General features: G+C 33.8%; 1 protein-coding gene across 3 annotated transcripts in view; it reads right to left on the bottom strand.

The window, feature by feature from the left end:
* The window catches only part of CCDC102B (coiled-coil domain containing 102B), a 174,737-nt gene extending 160,176 nt beyond the window's left edge, over window positions 1–14,561 (bottom strand). For 2 of the 3 annotated variants that reach the window (XM_041123224.1, XM_041123225.1), the window contains exon 1: window positions 10,371–10,388. The gene's annotated coding sequence lies outside the window, so the exon portion shown is untranslated. Of the gene's footprint in view, window positions 1–10,370; window positions 10,389–14,530 lie in introns of those variants that run through there. The other variant, XM_030012825.1, reaches the window with a different exon arrangement.
* Window positions 14,562–15,502: the final 941 nt, after the last annotated feature.

Raw genomic sequence — 15,502 nt, 5'->3', positions numbered from 1 at the left:
AAGTGAAAGGAGTACTTGGGAAATAGCTGAATCTTTTTCTGATTTAGTCAGAAGCAAGACAGGATTATCCAAAAACCAAAGGAAAATAAACCAATCGCTGTAAGGCTGAAATAAGCATTTTACACTGTACAACAATATAAAGTATAGTGCTCCTCAGTATTCCAGTATTCATGGTAAGAAACAAAAATTCTCTGACTCGAGAGGAGGAATTCTTTCTATTGTTAATAGTAGTTTGCTTCTCCTGAAGGTTTTCAGAATTCACATGAAGATATGTAGGGTAAAATTTTATATGTGTGTATATATATATATAATTTATAACTTCATGAAAAGAAACATTAAGTAAGCCCTCAGGCTGGCCACACCAGTCACATTGCCATTTTATCCTCATTTGCTATCTTTCCCCATAACCTACTCCAATCCTTTGAAATAAGATTTACAATTCCAAGTGGAAGTGGTCCTGCCCATTTTAGAGAAAATAAAATCTCTAGTCTAACAGCAGTTCTTTTGAAACAAATGCATGCTATACAGAAGTCCTGAGTAATCTGCTCTGAGTAGGGGGGCTGGATTCTATGATCTCTAGAGGTCCACTCTAACCTCAGCCGTTCCATCATTCTCCGAGCAGTGCTATTTCTGAGAAGCTGTGCTTGCCTGTTTCTCCCAGTTTTAATAACATTACCATAACAGCCAGGAAACAGGAGGGGGGAGGGGGGAAATCAAGACCACAAATTTTGAACCTCTGAATATGTAACTTTTAGCCAAATGGTTCACAAAACACCATGTAAGTAGAGAGAACTGTCATAATAGGCCCGTTGTGTGACAACATTGCCTTAGAAGCAGCAGTTCTGCATTGTTGTCAAGAACCATATGGTATATCCACATTTTTTTACTTCTGCAACTCTTCCAGCTAATTTCTTTTTAAAAATCAAGTAATTTTAGAATGTAAATAACATTTAATAGGAAGACTATAGGAATGCCTTGAGTTATTGATTTTCATGTGAACATATTCATGCTCCAGGACTCTGTTCTAGCCAACTTTATTCTTGAACTTTTAAAAAACACCAGCAGATTGGGGGTGGGGGAGGCATTTTGTTTTCAATGTTGCATATTATAAGTAATGATTTGTTATTTACATACTTCTAAATAGCAAAATCTTGATATTCTATTATACATGTTAGCATCAGAATTCCCTCACACAGTTACAGAAAAAATAAACACATTGTGTCTCCTTAAGAATTCAGTGACATATGGGAAAGATTTTCTCTTAATTACATTCCCATTTAATCCATTTTCTCTATAACGATTTAAAGGTAAACCCAGACTATCTGCTTCAAAACACCTGCCAATTTATCTTATGGTTCAAGGGGAGTAACGTGTTTTCTTGGAATTTTCTTGCTTCCATTCCAAACTAAAAAACAACACAAAACCAAATAAAAAAGCCACAAAGCATGCTACAGTTAATGCTTACATATTTAAGACTGCTACAATCCACTCCTGAAAATATCTAATTTGCTAAGAACTGGATCATTTTATGGAATTATATTTATATTGTTTCTGTAATAGATACCACGGTCTACACACTCTCATCCATGCATCAAACACAAATATTCTAGAAAGAAATGCAGTTTTAAAATATTTTGAGATATGAAACCTGATTGCATATTAACAACATACAATTCAACTGGGTAACTTTTCTACTTGATTTATCGCAAGTCTCTGCTTGTTTCCAGGAGATAGAATAGAAATGCTGATATACAAAGAAAAGGTTTGTTCTTAAATTAAGTTTGCAGAAAGCAAGAGACACTCAAAAGTACATCTACTCCTCACACACCAGACAACGCTTGAATCTGTAAATGACTTTAAGTATTTGAAGTTTGGAACAATTTAATACTTGGCTAATTTAGAACTAAGCAGCACCTAGCAAGACAAACACTGGATATATGCAAAACCAGAGATTTAATTAGTTAAGTATGAGAAAAATTTTAAGAAAGTTAAATCCAAATAAATACCACAGTACAGAACTACTCTGAAAATAAGGACTGTTACATTATATTTCACATAACTTACTTTTTCTTGTGGAGGAGGGGTAGCCAGATTGTTAAAATCTGGAAGACAAATCCCTATGAAAGATTAGCCTTTTTCATCTTTAGATATTTCTCTTCCTTTCTGAGAAAAGATCTATGGTGCATGCCTAATAATTACTATTCTCAGGGATGCACTTGGCTTCTTATAGAGATAAGATGCCACACAATTTTCTTCTGTCTCTCTTCATCACTTTCTAAGCTAATTGAATTAGAAGCAAACGAATAGTCTTATTTCCACTATGGGGTGGGCACTGATACAGCGATGTGGAAAGGCACAGCTGTAAGGCACAAGAAAAAAGAAAAAGGAAGAATGTGTATAAACCTTGACTTTATCCCCATAAACCTGTTCTGCCAACAGAAACTGTGACTATGCAGAGCACTGTGTGTGAAAAAAGCAGTGCACAAGAAAAATCAAGCATTCCCAGATACTTCCCAGGCTGAAAGTCAATTCCAAGCACAGGTGGAAATAATCCAGAAACAGATATATCTGTAACAGCAACAATTAGCAACTTGCAGGAAATATTTAATACTCCATAAAGTTCCACAAAATTTCATATTTGGGCTGATGCTTTTATTGAAACTATTAACTTTACTGTGATTCCTGTAACCATGAGATAATATATTTCTCTCAATGTGTGAATAGCTTCTGTAAACTACAGTGGAAATCTTCTGTGCCAATAGGAGAATTTGACCACAGCAGCAGTCAAACCAGCATGGCTAAAAGCTTTTAAGAACAGAGCTTTTTTTTTTTATTTTCCACAGAATAAAAGCACCCCTAGGTAAAAGAGATTTTGGTCTTTTAAATTACAGTAAGACATAAGGTGCCAACAATTAGAAGCTGTAACTAAGGACAAGAATTCTTTCACAGCATGTCTTACATTGTTTTGCCAATTGTGGTCTTAGAAGTTCCTGCTCAAAATGAAATGCTGTAATTCTGTTTGTGAAAGGGTCTACCAGAAGAGAACTTGGTCCACTTCTCTGTGGTCCTATATACTGCTTTTCCTTTTACCATTTTCTCCCCGTGTCTAAATCTCCATTTTAAAGTAAAATTCTCTTCACTGTTTCAATTTCTTTTTAAACACATGAATATATTTTATATAATATTATACAGGTTATATACATACTCTGTAAACATATACATTCATAAAGATGACAACTTGGAAGGTAGTCACAGATTACAATAAATTTAAAGACTAAACATTCTACTCTTTTTTTTTCTTCTTCTTCTCCTTTTTTGGCTGCCACTTTCAATAAACTCTAAGCAGTTTGGATACTACTTCTTCAAGATAAGAATCAGTATTATATACTCATTGTGATTTAGGTCTAACGGTTAACACAAGTCATTTCATATCATTGCAGTATCTTCCAAGATCTTTTACATTGACAAGCTGATGTTTCTTCACATGTATTTGAAGCTGTATTCAAATCCTTGGGGTTAAATATAGGTAACATAAATATTTGTACATACAGATGTTGTCATTTACAACCCATAAGGCCAAAAGCAGCTCTGAAGTACTGCTTTAAATATAATTTACAGTAACTTCATTTCCCCAAGAATGTTTTGATTACAAACCTTCACAAAATATCAACCATAATTTTTAATACATTTGAGTCTGTAAAACTAATACTCATTTCTCAGCCACTGCACTTGAAAAAAGAAGTTGTTTAACCAGATCATGCAGGGGGCGGGGAGAGCAAGTGTGAAATGTACAACATTCCCAGACAATCTCCAACAGAACTAAGTATTAAGCAGAAGCCAAGACAAGCTTAACCCAATTTAACTAACTAACTGTAGCTTTTGAAACACAAGTTTGCTTGGCTAGCTCTCCTTTGAGGTTGCCTATCAGTTTTTATTAGGATATGATCAAGAAGAAAAGAGGCAAAGTCAACTTCCTAGGTAATTAGGGTAAGTGAACTGTCAAAGTTTTAGATCTTTTCAGGGTAACCTACTTACAAACAGTTCTACAAAACCCAGTGTAAACTTCTAGACTAAGCAAGTAGCTGACTCACCAGAGTTCTAATCTGATGTCGTTGATTCTATGTGGAGATTGGTAATCTACCATGAAATACCTTTATTGTCTGAATGATGCTCTGTATGATTGTTAGGAAAGACAGGCTATGAATAATAATCTGAATAACAACTTCAATTCATGCCAAATTCAGCATGTATTTAAACTAAGCAAAGGTAATTCATACAAATGAATTCATATCAGTTAACAGTCTGATCTAATAGGCATCTCCTGAATAGCATAGAGATATTTTTTTAGAACAATAGTAATCTGTTCTCAAACTTGAAGCAGGTAATTGTTTCGGAGTAATAGGGTTCACATTAGTTAATATTGGTTCAGTCAATTATGGCTAAAGATGCAAATGAACACTGTGCAATTTATGAAAACACATAGGCATCTTGTTCTTCAGACACAACGATATTTGCTCTTAATCCCATTAAAGTGGTTTCGATTTTTTTTTTCAGCAGTTGCACAGCTGAGGCAAAGAATAATCAAGTGCATAGGTCTTCCTCTTCTGTTTGCACAGAAAGCAGAGTAAGTTAGTTTCAGTGAGTATTTAATGTGACAAACATTTTTTACCCCACATTGAAATGAACAGCAGTGCTAAAGGTGTCACAGCCCCTTTATTGGAGATGAGTAGGCTAAGCAGGTAGCAGGTTGCTCAGCTCAGTTGTGACAGACACCAGTTGTCAGTCAATAACAGAGAATCTCAAAAGACTCCACACAATCAGTTGTCAGTGTGTTAATACAGGATACGCAGCTCAGCCAGTACACACATGCACTATTTTGCTTACACTGACAGACAGCCCTTTGACATGACAAAAAATATCTTTCATGGCTTTGCTCTGAACTTTCCAGAAAGAGGGAAGACTCTGAAAATGTATGGGAATAATAACCAAGACATACATCATCCACAAGGTTAGATCTGCCTTTGAGTATGTCAGTCATAATTGGTTTTAGAAGTCTTAAAATTTGCAAGCATTAAAGCCAGTTGTAAGTTAAAGTCAAAGAAGAAAAGAAAACTAAAAACATTTCATTCAGCTGTTCATTTTCATCCAGGCTGTTTGTTAATCAATTTAAGATATCTGAAACATATATATTTAAAGCTTACTTGCAAATAAGCTTACAGTACACTATTCAGACCAAAAACCATTGTATCATGTCAGGTTCTCAATGGTTAGGTTCCTTTCCCAGCCATTGCTAACATTAGCATTCTACTACTTTTTAATGTTTTATTTATTTATTTATTTTTAAAGCCAAATTAATCTCTTTGTGAGCACCTCTGTAGAGTTCTTTTTGGATACAGCCAAAATTTAAGATGTTCAGCTACTCCCAAATGGCACTGAGGACTTCAAAGATCTGTGTTTTTGTTTGGGTTTGTGGTTCCCCCGCCTCCATTTTTCAGATTGGACTATAGATTAGGCCAGCTGGGCTCCTTTCAATTTTAAAAGGAAGTTGAAAAAGGCAACTGAAGATGGACTTCTTTAACCATTCTGAAGAGCACTTTACTGAACACTAATTAGGTCAGACACAATGCTAAAACCTGTCCATCCAAGCAGCAGAGGTCACTTAAATGTATACTATCATCACAGGTTTATCTTCTATAGTTTATACCACATTTCTAACAACTTTTTGTGTTACTCAGGTGGAAAGTGACTTTGAGCTGGATAGCTTCACTTTCTTTTACAGGCTGGTTTTGCGCACTAACAAAACAACACTGAGGGGGGTTTCTTTTTTTGTTTGTTTTCAGTATGTGAAGATGTAAAGGCACATCCCTGAAAAAGTTAAGTTTTTAATCCCTGCATATAGTCTGAGAAATTCTTCAATTTTTTTAAAATTCTTGCCAATATCTTAAAATCATATGCTTTATGATACGAGATATTGTCATTATAGTTGACATCATTTTTTCTATTCAAAACATGACCTACTTTCACAAGCAATTTCATAACACTGGGAATGGGGAAAATTAATCACAGGTATCCGATGCATTGTTTCACACCAATGCTTATTAGGACACAAAACAATTTTTCTTCAAAACACTACTCAGAGTTAACCTGGAAACAAGTGATTTTCCCACCCACATAAGTAGACAAGTAAGAATGCTCATGAATATTTTGTTTTCTCTGGATCAGAGCCTGTCCCTTTAGCTTGTTCAACTACTTTGATATAGTTGTATCAGAATTAACAACTCTGCTTTGCAGAGATGTGCTCAGTTTTATTAGAATAGTTTTAGAAGTCATTTCTTCTATAATTAAGTCTTTAAAGAATATTCTTTAAAAAAATTACTTCTTGGACATTTATATGTAATTATTCTTACTTGTCCTTAACCATTTTAGTATTTAAACACCATCTTATGTCTTTCAACTGTTCAAGGAGTCCTTTGTGGTATTTAATGCTCTAAGATAGCGTCCTGTGATTACTCCAACTCCATTGAGTCTTCTTTGAGGCAAATGTACTTAAGAAAAAATTCATATTGTCACATAAGCCATGGTTCTACAGTTACTAGATTTGTCACAAAATAATCCACAGAGTATCATGTTTTGCATCCTAGACATCACTTAAATGAATAGAGAAGCACCTCTATTTATTCTCTCAGTGCCCACAGCAGGTCAATGAGTAGTCCCACCAGAAGATAAGAAATTAATTATATAAGTAACAGTTACTCAGCATACTTTCTTTTGAAGATTGTCCTTCAGACAGAAGGGAAGTCGGCATTCTTTTTCCAACACAGATACCTACAAAATTTATGGAGAAACCTTCAAGTCAACTGAAAATACATTTAAAAAAAATAATCAAAATAAGAGCTTTTATGGAACTTCTTCCCTGGTATTCCTCTAGTAATGTGATTGACATTAAATAAGAATGGATTTGGCATAAAACCTGTCCCATTTAACCCAGTGTAAATCAGTCCTAGATTACTCAAATCAGCATGAGCAGATAATCAAGCTGTTCAAGGAAGATCATTTTCACAATAAACCAGTCAATGAAAGATTATTGTATGGACTACAAAGGGAATAGGAGCAAAAGTGTCCTTTGATTAGAAACCTGCTTTTCCAAAGGAATGCAGAATATGGTTTCTGGCAGTCTTAACAAGAAATTAATACCAAGATAATGTAGTTTATATATATAGATGCACCCTCATGTGATGTCAGTTAAACAAAAAGTAAATCTCTGTTGTACAATCCTGTTAATACCTTATTGAAAGATGGGGGGGGGGGGGGGGAAGGTTTTTCTAACAGCTTGGAAAAGAAAAGCCCAGTAAGGGTCCCTACAAATGGAACGGACTATTAATAACAATAAAAGTATTGTTTAGAAGCCATTTTACCTATTTTATCAGTTATATAGTTACCAGACATAATTGTAACTGCAATAAAGATCTCCTATTTTGGGAATGCAGGAAAAATCTTGTAAATTAAAGCAGGCCTTACAAAATTGTGAGATTAATGTTCAGTTTTCATTTACCATTGTAACTTACTGAGTTAAGTACAGTGGAATATTCAAAGCTGAGAAAGAAGTGAAAAGTAGGAACAAGGAAGCTAAAGAACAGACAGTCATTAAAGAGGATGGACACAGAGAATTTCTAAGAAAACAAGTTATACATCAATCCACATTAGGAAAACAAAACACAGAAAATTAAATTGAGGATTTCGATATTACTCAAAGATTTGTTGTTATTCTTTCTTCCCTTTTCTCCATTTTACCAAAATATATTTTAATATAAATGCAAATAAAGTACTTATCTGTTTTCCATAGGAATTCCCCTAAAACTGCTGCTTCCAAATGCAGTTTGCTTGGGATACCTCCATCATAGAAAGGTAATTGCCTTTAGACTCACTGGCGACTACTTATAAGATAGATCATGTTTATGGAGTTCACAATGCACCATAACCACACCCACAGTCTTCTCAATTAAAGTAACAATAATGACATTAGAAACAGCACCTTTCACATGTATATAAATGGCATAGAAGGAATTGTTTCCTACCTCCTCTAAGGAGCCAAATTTCATGTCTCTCTCTGAAGTACCTTGCATTGCACAAACAAGGACCCTTGGAACAGGAAAGTTCATGCTTGTGTGACCTTTTTTTTTTATATATTTTAATACCTTGACAAAACTGTTAGTGATGGACAGCAGGAATGTCTACTCAGCAGCCTGGAAAGCTTGCATGCACCATGGTGCCCTATATTCCTTTTCTTGATGCTGGAGCATTCAGTGGGTTGTTTACAGTTTTTGAAGTGGACAAAATCAAGCCCAACAATGAAAAGCTGTAGTATGCACTTCAGAAAACATGCTACATATGCCTGTTTACAGATCCAATTAATGTAGCCTGAATGTCAATGTTAAAATTGCTTTTCCCTTGGAATTCTGCTTATACTTTTTTCTGTAGCTGCATTATTGTAGTGGCTTCTTCATTTATTAGCAATTGGTATAAGTATTTGATATAGAAAAAAAGGCAAAAAAAGAAATAGAAAGCAGTATTTAAATAAAAATAGCATATACTTCATTGTAAGAATATTTCATAGGCTACATAAATATAGCTAGTTGAATTAAAATTTGCACTAGTAGTTTTTCCTGACAGAATACTGCCTTAAATGTCCATATGTTCTTGCCAATTATACTTCAGAGGAAAAGGGTAAAACAAAACTTGTTTAATAAAAGTGGTAGTAGACATGTTTATTTATTCTGAATGCTTTATGAAAAGCAATTTGAAACATAAAATTTTACTTTTCTGTTTGTTAAATTTAGCAGATTCTAATGGAATAATGGTTATCAATATGGAATTATAATTGTGGGTAACGTTTGCTAGTCTCTTCAATCCACAGAAGAGTCAACTAGTAGAATATCAAATTTGTACACTTTAAATGATTCCAAGATCTACCCGTCTTGGTGCTAAAGTCAATCACAGCATTTCAAGTCTGTTCATTACCAGCTGCTTTAGAGTATTCATGTTCTAATGATTTATTTCTCAGATCTACATGAAGTTAACATTAAAACCTTATATTTAAGGTGAAAGAGTGGCCTCAATTCAAAACCGGCTACATGCAAATACATAAAAATGACAGACGTCTTATTTCACATTTTTCACTAAGATTTTGTAGAATTCTCCAGGAGGTTTCATGACAGAGCAATATGACTAGTTCTATTAATGATACCCAACATATGATAAAAATCCTTTTATCTTCATTATACTATGCAAGGAATTGCATTCAGAAACTCAAAAAAAAAAAAAAAAAAAAAAGAAGTAAATTTTCTAACATAGGTAATCTAAACCAAAAACTAGGCTTCTAGCAATCGGATTATTCATAGCAAAGTTTGCTTCACAACACAGTTCTCACTGATTATTACAACCAAGACACACAAAATCCAGCTATCTCGATAGTCCATAGGAGGTCTGTTAGTAGCATTTGTTAAATATACTTATTAAACTCATCAATATTACTTTTGACATTTGGCCCTTGGTTCTCATTGGTGATGGATCATCCATACAGTCTCATATCATCTGGGATATTTGCCTTTCAAATACTGACAAACTAAATATCTTTCTCCAGCATCAACAAATCATAGTATCAATAAATAATATTTCATTGCATTAGAATAATATTGTATAGCTATAAGAACACACTTTTTTCTTATCCTATCACCAGATATTTTCTGAAGCAAGTTACGATTATACAACTCATTAGTGGAATTTATGGAAATAGAAACACTGTGAAAACACTGCTTTCTAACAAAAAAACTACAATATGAACTGCTGCAAACTTGTAACTACTCTCATGACACTTCTGTTCATAATACCAATAATGATTAAAATTTACCAAAGCTTTACCAGTTTATCCTATTGCAGATGCATTTCACATAGTGATTTAAAAAAAGTTTTCAGTATTGAAACAGTATAAACTTTCAACTTTCTGCATTTATACTAATTTCTAAATAAAAAATAAGAAATACTCATTTAATAAACTACCACTTTGAAAATTTTGAAAACTTACCTGGTGATGGTAAATAAAGATCTTACTACATCTGAAAAACAAGCTATGTTTAATGGGGTGTTAGAATTAGTACTACCCAATAGCAATGAAAAGGACAGAAGAGAAAAATCTAGCTAGTTCTAACTTAGCCACATATTTCAAATACTATCTGTTTTCTGATCTTCAATACTTTTGCTGGATATTTAAGATTATTTTCCTCCTTACCATCAGCATGATAGTAACCCATACTTTGTCCCCGAAGAGAAATACAAGAATTAAACAGTAAACCCACAAGCTTAAGACCCCTTACCCTCTGGATTTGCCGGGCTCCTCTTGCTTCTCAGTGTTACAGACACATGTGTAAACAACAGAATTTCCTGCATCCTTTTCTCATCTGCACAGTACTGGGACTTGGCCAACAGGATTATTTACAGCATTAAGGCCACTCCACAGTAACTTGAACAAGTTTCTCATTGGTCAGGCTTTATCAAAACTAGAACCACATTTTTAAGTGCAAGTAATTTATCCAAAATAAAACTTTCTGCCATATTTTTCACTAAGTATTGTTTTATTCAGTTTTTATTTCTCCCTCCCTTTCTAAACTGAAGACTGTGACCCCAGTCCCCCAAATATTAGGTATAAGCTTGAATTGATTATTCTAATCACAGTAGTTAAAGCACAGGTACCAGTCTTTTCCAGGTTGGGTGGATTCTTAATGCTAGTACTTGCTCTTAGTATACCTCCTGAGTTTTAAATACCCTATAATAAGACCAGTTTTTCCCTCCGCATGACTATATCATCTAGCTAATACATATATTTTCATAATTTTCTCAGTAATTAGTCAGAGTCTGTTCAACATTATTATGAAAAATTGTAGTATTTTAGATTATCAGAGATATGAAAAGAACATGGTGAGGAAAGGTAAAAAAAAAATGGATTTTGAAAAGCTCATTTCTGAATAATGAAATACCTTTACATTAAAATTTACAACATTAAAATAGGAGGTAAGAAATATTTCTTTAAAGAATATAAGCTCAAAGTGGAGCATGACACCACTGTCCCAAGACTGATATCACAGGTCATCTAGGTGGCAGGTCCTCGAGGCATAAAACTGATATAGACAGACACAGCTAAAATGATTTGCCATAGCTCTGAAAAGCTAAATATTTCTAATTTAAAAAAACTCATCATGTACAGAATACTGAGAATTCCGATGTCATGATCTCGGACTGAGAAGCCAGATTTCTTTACTCATAGCTTTAAGGAACCTTCCTTACTAACATTCCACCAGCTGTTAACAGCAGTATAGCAGGTAGTCCTTTCATCATGAATAGCAGCTACAGCTGCAGGACTCTTCACTTAATAAGGGGATTGTCTGATACTAGGATTTTTTTTTTTTTTTTTAATTTATTTTAAGGACATGAACAAGCAAAACCTCCCACTCCCATCAATTATATGGGCATTATGTGACTTCTGTGACTCAAGAAATCTATTCCACTGCCAGGAGACAAAAGATGCTCAATACAAAAAAGGTGAAAAAAAACCCTAGACATTTCTATTAAAAACAAAACAACACAACACAAAAACACAACAAAAAAATCCACAACCAAACAGCCAAAACAAAGAAAAAAAACCAACCAAAACCCAAACCGAAGCAAAAAAACCCCCAAACCCACAGGAAAAAAAAAAACCATACCACAAAACAACCCCAAACCAAAGCTAAAAAACCCCAAACCAAAACACCACACAAAACCAAACCCTAAGTCTGTATCAAGTTAAAAACAACAAAAAAACCCCAACAAAACCGAAATCCAAACAATAAAATAGTAAGACAACAGCTACTTTATGCACCTTTCGTGGTTTCTTTAGCAACAACATATATCTTACCTCCCACTAGGATAATCTCTGGCTACGTTCCATTATTCCTACTGTAGGAAATCAATTCACATTTCAAAAATCAAGTTATATACACATCATAACTTACACGGTATGTTATTCCTTTGTAACTAATCACTTTTCAACCCATTCATGAGATACAGAATTCACTTGCCACCATTCTTCACTTCCTGCAATCTCTGAATGCATCCAAGGAGCCTGTTCCATTGCCCATACCTCAAACAAATTCTCAGTTTCTAAAGAAATTGATGACATTCATTTTATCTGAGAGGAAATTAAGTAACTGATCACAACTGAAAATATCTTCAGAAGTGAAAATTTGTAACAGAGAATTTATCATTCAAAAATAAAAACAAACAAACAAACAAACAAAAAACCAAAAAACCCAAAAACCCTAATATGTCAGTACACCATGTGAAAAAAAAATAGTACTATTGGAAGTACTGCTAAGTATACATTGAATTCTTTGCCATGGATGTCTTAAAAATCCTCAGAACCTCTTTTTTCAGTTCTTTTCTCCTGGACATCCATTTAAAAACAAAACAAAACCAATCACTGTCATTAACTATTTTTTGGGAAGGAAAACTGTACTCTTCAGGAAAAAAGGCACAAAAAAGAATTACGCATAATAGACCAACAGTAATGCTATAACCAAAACTCAGGTTCTATTCTGTTATATTCTATAGTTCACCCGTTCCTTGAGGAATCTTGATTTTATACCATTGTTAAAGATGCATTCAAATTTAATTAAAAAAATTATACTGTAAATTTGGGAAATTACCACGTGAAATTGTGTGGACCAAACTACGCAGATGACAGCTTTTATAAGCTTTGATGAAATATATCATCAACTTTGATAAGAGAATCAAATTTAAGAAACAAAACAAAACCCCAACAAAACCAAAACCTTTTTGTACTAAATAAGCTTGTGGATTGCAACTCTTCATGATACTAGGGAACTACTAGAGAAAGTACTACGAGGTACTATCAGGGAAAGGTAGCAAGGAACCTGACACACCTACGGTGCTAGATTTGATAAGAAATTTTATATGTTTATTGAAAAAAATAAGTGGAATATTTTTATACTTTTACTTGCAAATATATCCTTACTTTTCAGTCTCATATGACCATTGACCTTGATGTTAGGCCTATCTCTGTAATAATTACAGAACAGATTTTGCCAACATGCAAGCTTGCTAACACATGACCTTCACACAAGGAACTGAATTGTCTTCCTAGAAGTCTCCAGGTATGTAAACTGTTCTTAGTAAGTACTTACTAAGAACATTCATACACTCATCAAGAGAATGAGACTGTGGTCATTAATTTTGTAAGAAAATTGTACAGTGAAAATATGATAAAGACTGTAGGCAGCATCAATAATCTAGAACATATGTTTTGATATGTTTGGCTTTAGCTGTCAACTGGACTGTTGCAACCCTGACTAGTGTGGGATAGACTCCCTTCACTTTGAGTACATTTGAACATTAGCAGCCTGCCTGACCTGCTTTTTCCAAGATCCACAGAGAAGCATTAACAGAACATGAAAGTTAAATTTTGACTTTTTAAATGTCAAGACCCATCCCTTTGGGGTCACAAAGGAAAAGACCTGATCCTTTTCAGGATTACTGAGCCAATGAAGAATATTATTTAATTTGTCTCAAAGCAGAAAGTTAGAGCAAGTCTTTTTCAAAACATAGAAGTTAATAATATTTACTATATTGATGCAATTTCCTTAGCAGATATAAGAAATTAAACCACATTACTGTTCAAGCCAAAACCAATAAAGCACTTCAAGCACAAATAGTAATAAATCAGAACATTCCTATTAGTTAAATTGGAAAATAGCAAGGGGTATAAAATGCTAAAACTAGAACCTTTTAAAATTGGGCTTCCTGAACCATTCTCAAAAAACACATAAATAGGTCAGTTCTTCTTTGTTGATGAAACTTGTTTTTAATCTTACTATTATTTCATAGTATTCCACACAATTTCATACAAGTGAAAAAAAAAAAAATCAGAATGCATTTGAAAATATAAGGATAGAAGGTCATCCTTTACTGTACCTCAACCCCAGACATGCTCCCTTAGATGATGAAAATAAATAGAAGACAATTTGACAGTAGAAGGTACCTTCAAAGCATGAAGGAGAAGAAGATAGGGGCAAAAAAATCATATAATTTTTAATCTCATCTCTGCAGCAACAGCAAAGACCAAACTTACATAATAAAAAAATCAAGCCTAGGAAGATATAATTAGTTACAGAAGAAATAAGTCGATAACAAAAAACACCAGAAATGAGACACCACAAAGCCTTGTGTATAGACTAGTCAGTGTGGAAAAACATGGTATAATTCTGTTTCTTTGATACACAGACTAGGTAAAAGACATAGTTAACATACTTGTTTTCTAGAATCTCTCTCTAAAATTAGAAATTGAAAAGAGGAATAATGGTTTTCCCCCACTTTCTTCTAAGTTTTAGCATGTACTAAACAAGCAATCGTAACAAAGCTTTGCTTCTATTTTTTTCAATTCAGTAGTATTAATATAACATCACCCATTAACAATACTAACCTAAAAACTTAAATAGTGATCTTTGAACAAAATTATCATCACATAACAAGGGTATTTGTCATAAAACCTTCAAAGCAGGCAACAATAGGCTACACACAAGCATAACAGGATTACGTGAATAAAACCACTTATGCATTTAACATCTCTATCCTACCTAAGTAACTTTAAAACAGAACATAAAACTTACAAGCAACATCAAACAACAACATCTTAAGAAAACCCCTTAGTTTTGTTCTAACATAGTGGTAAAGCACACCGGGAAGAAGCTTATCTAGAGGTAATACTTTGCCTAGCTTGTTAGTCCAGTTCTGATTTCACCTGTGCAAGTTACATTGATTCACAGGTGCAAAGAGTTACAACAGATAAATGTAGACAATTTATCTTGTACAGGTCTGTGCTGCTGATTGAAGTTCTTCTTTGCTTATTAGAAGTAAGACAAGAAAAACTACATATTACATTTGACTGGTGTTAGGCTATTCATTACTTCACAGCACGTATAGCGAAGTTGTGGTAAAACTACTTTTGTTCTTAAAGATTCACTGTAAATATAATCGTTGTTCATTACACTCTTTAGTGAAAATTAACATGTAACACCTGAAACTGGATTGCTCATTATAGCTAAGGATAATTCAACAGGCCTCACCTTGGCAGAACTACCACTGATTCCCAACATCCAGAAATATAAACAGAGCAGGTTATAAAGTAGGCTTTAAATTTGAAGATTCCTGTATACTAGAAATTATTCTTACATGGTAGCAGAATTTGAGCATTTTATGGTTAAAAAAAGAAACAAACACACAAAAAAACCCTAGGAGAAGCCAGTTCAGTTATTTAAACTGTTCCTCATTTTATTCCAGGTACCTCCTGACTGTTTGATGGTTATTTTTACAAGAAACTACGGAATTTGCAAGAGGACAACACTCCAGCAATTTTAAGGTAAGAAATAGAAGCAAAAATGCAAAAAGAATTGTT

This window comes from Aquila chrysaetos, chromosome 4, assembly GCF_900496995.4.
Source record: "Aquila chrysaetos chrysaetos chromosome 4, bAquChr1.4, whole genome shotgun sequence".
Lineage (NCBI taxonomy): Eukaryota > Metazoa > Chordata > Aves > Accipitriformes > Accipitridae > Aquila > Aquila chrysaetos.
Note: the sequence above shows the minus strand (reverse complement) of the source record. Positions and strands in the feature narration are given on the sequence as shown.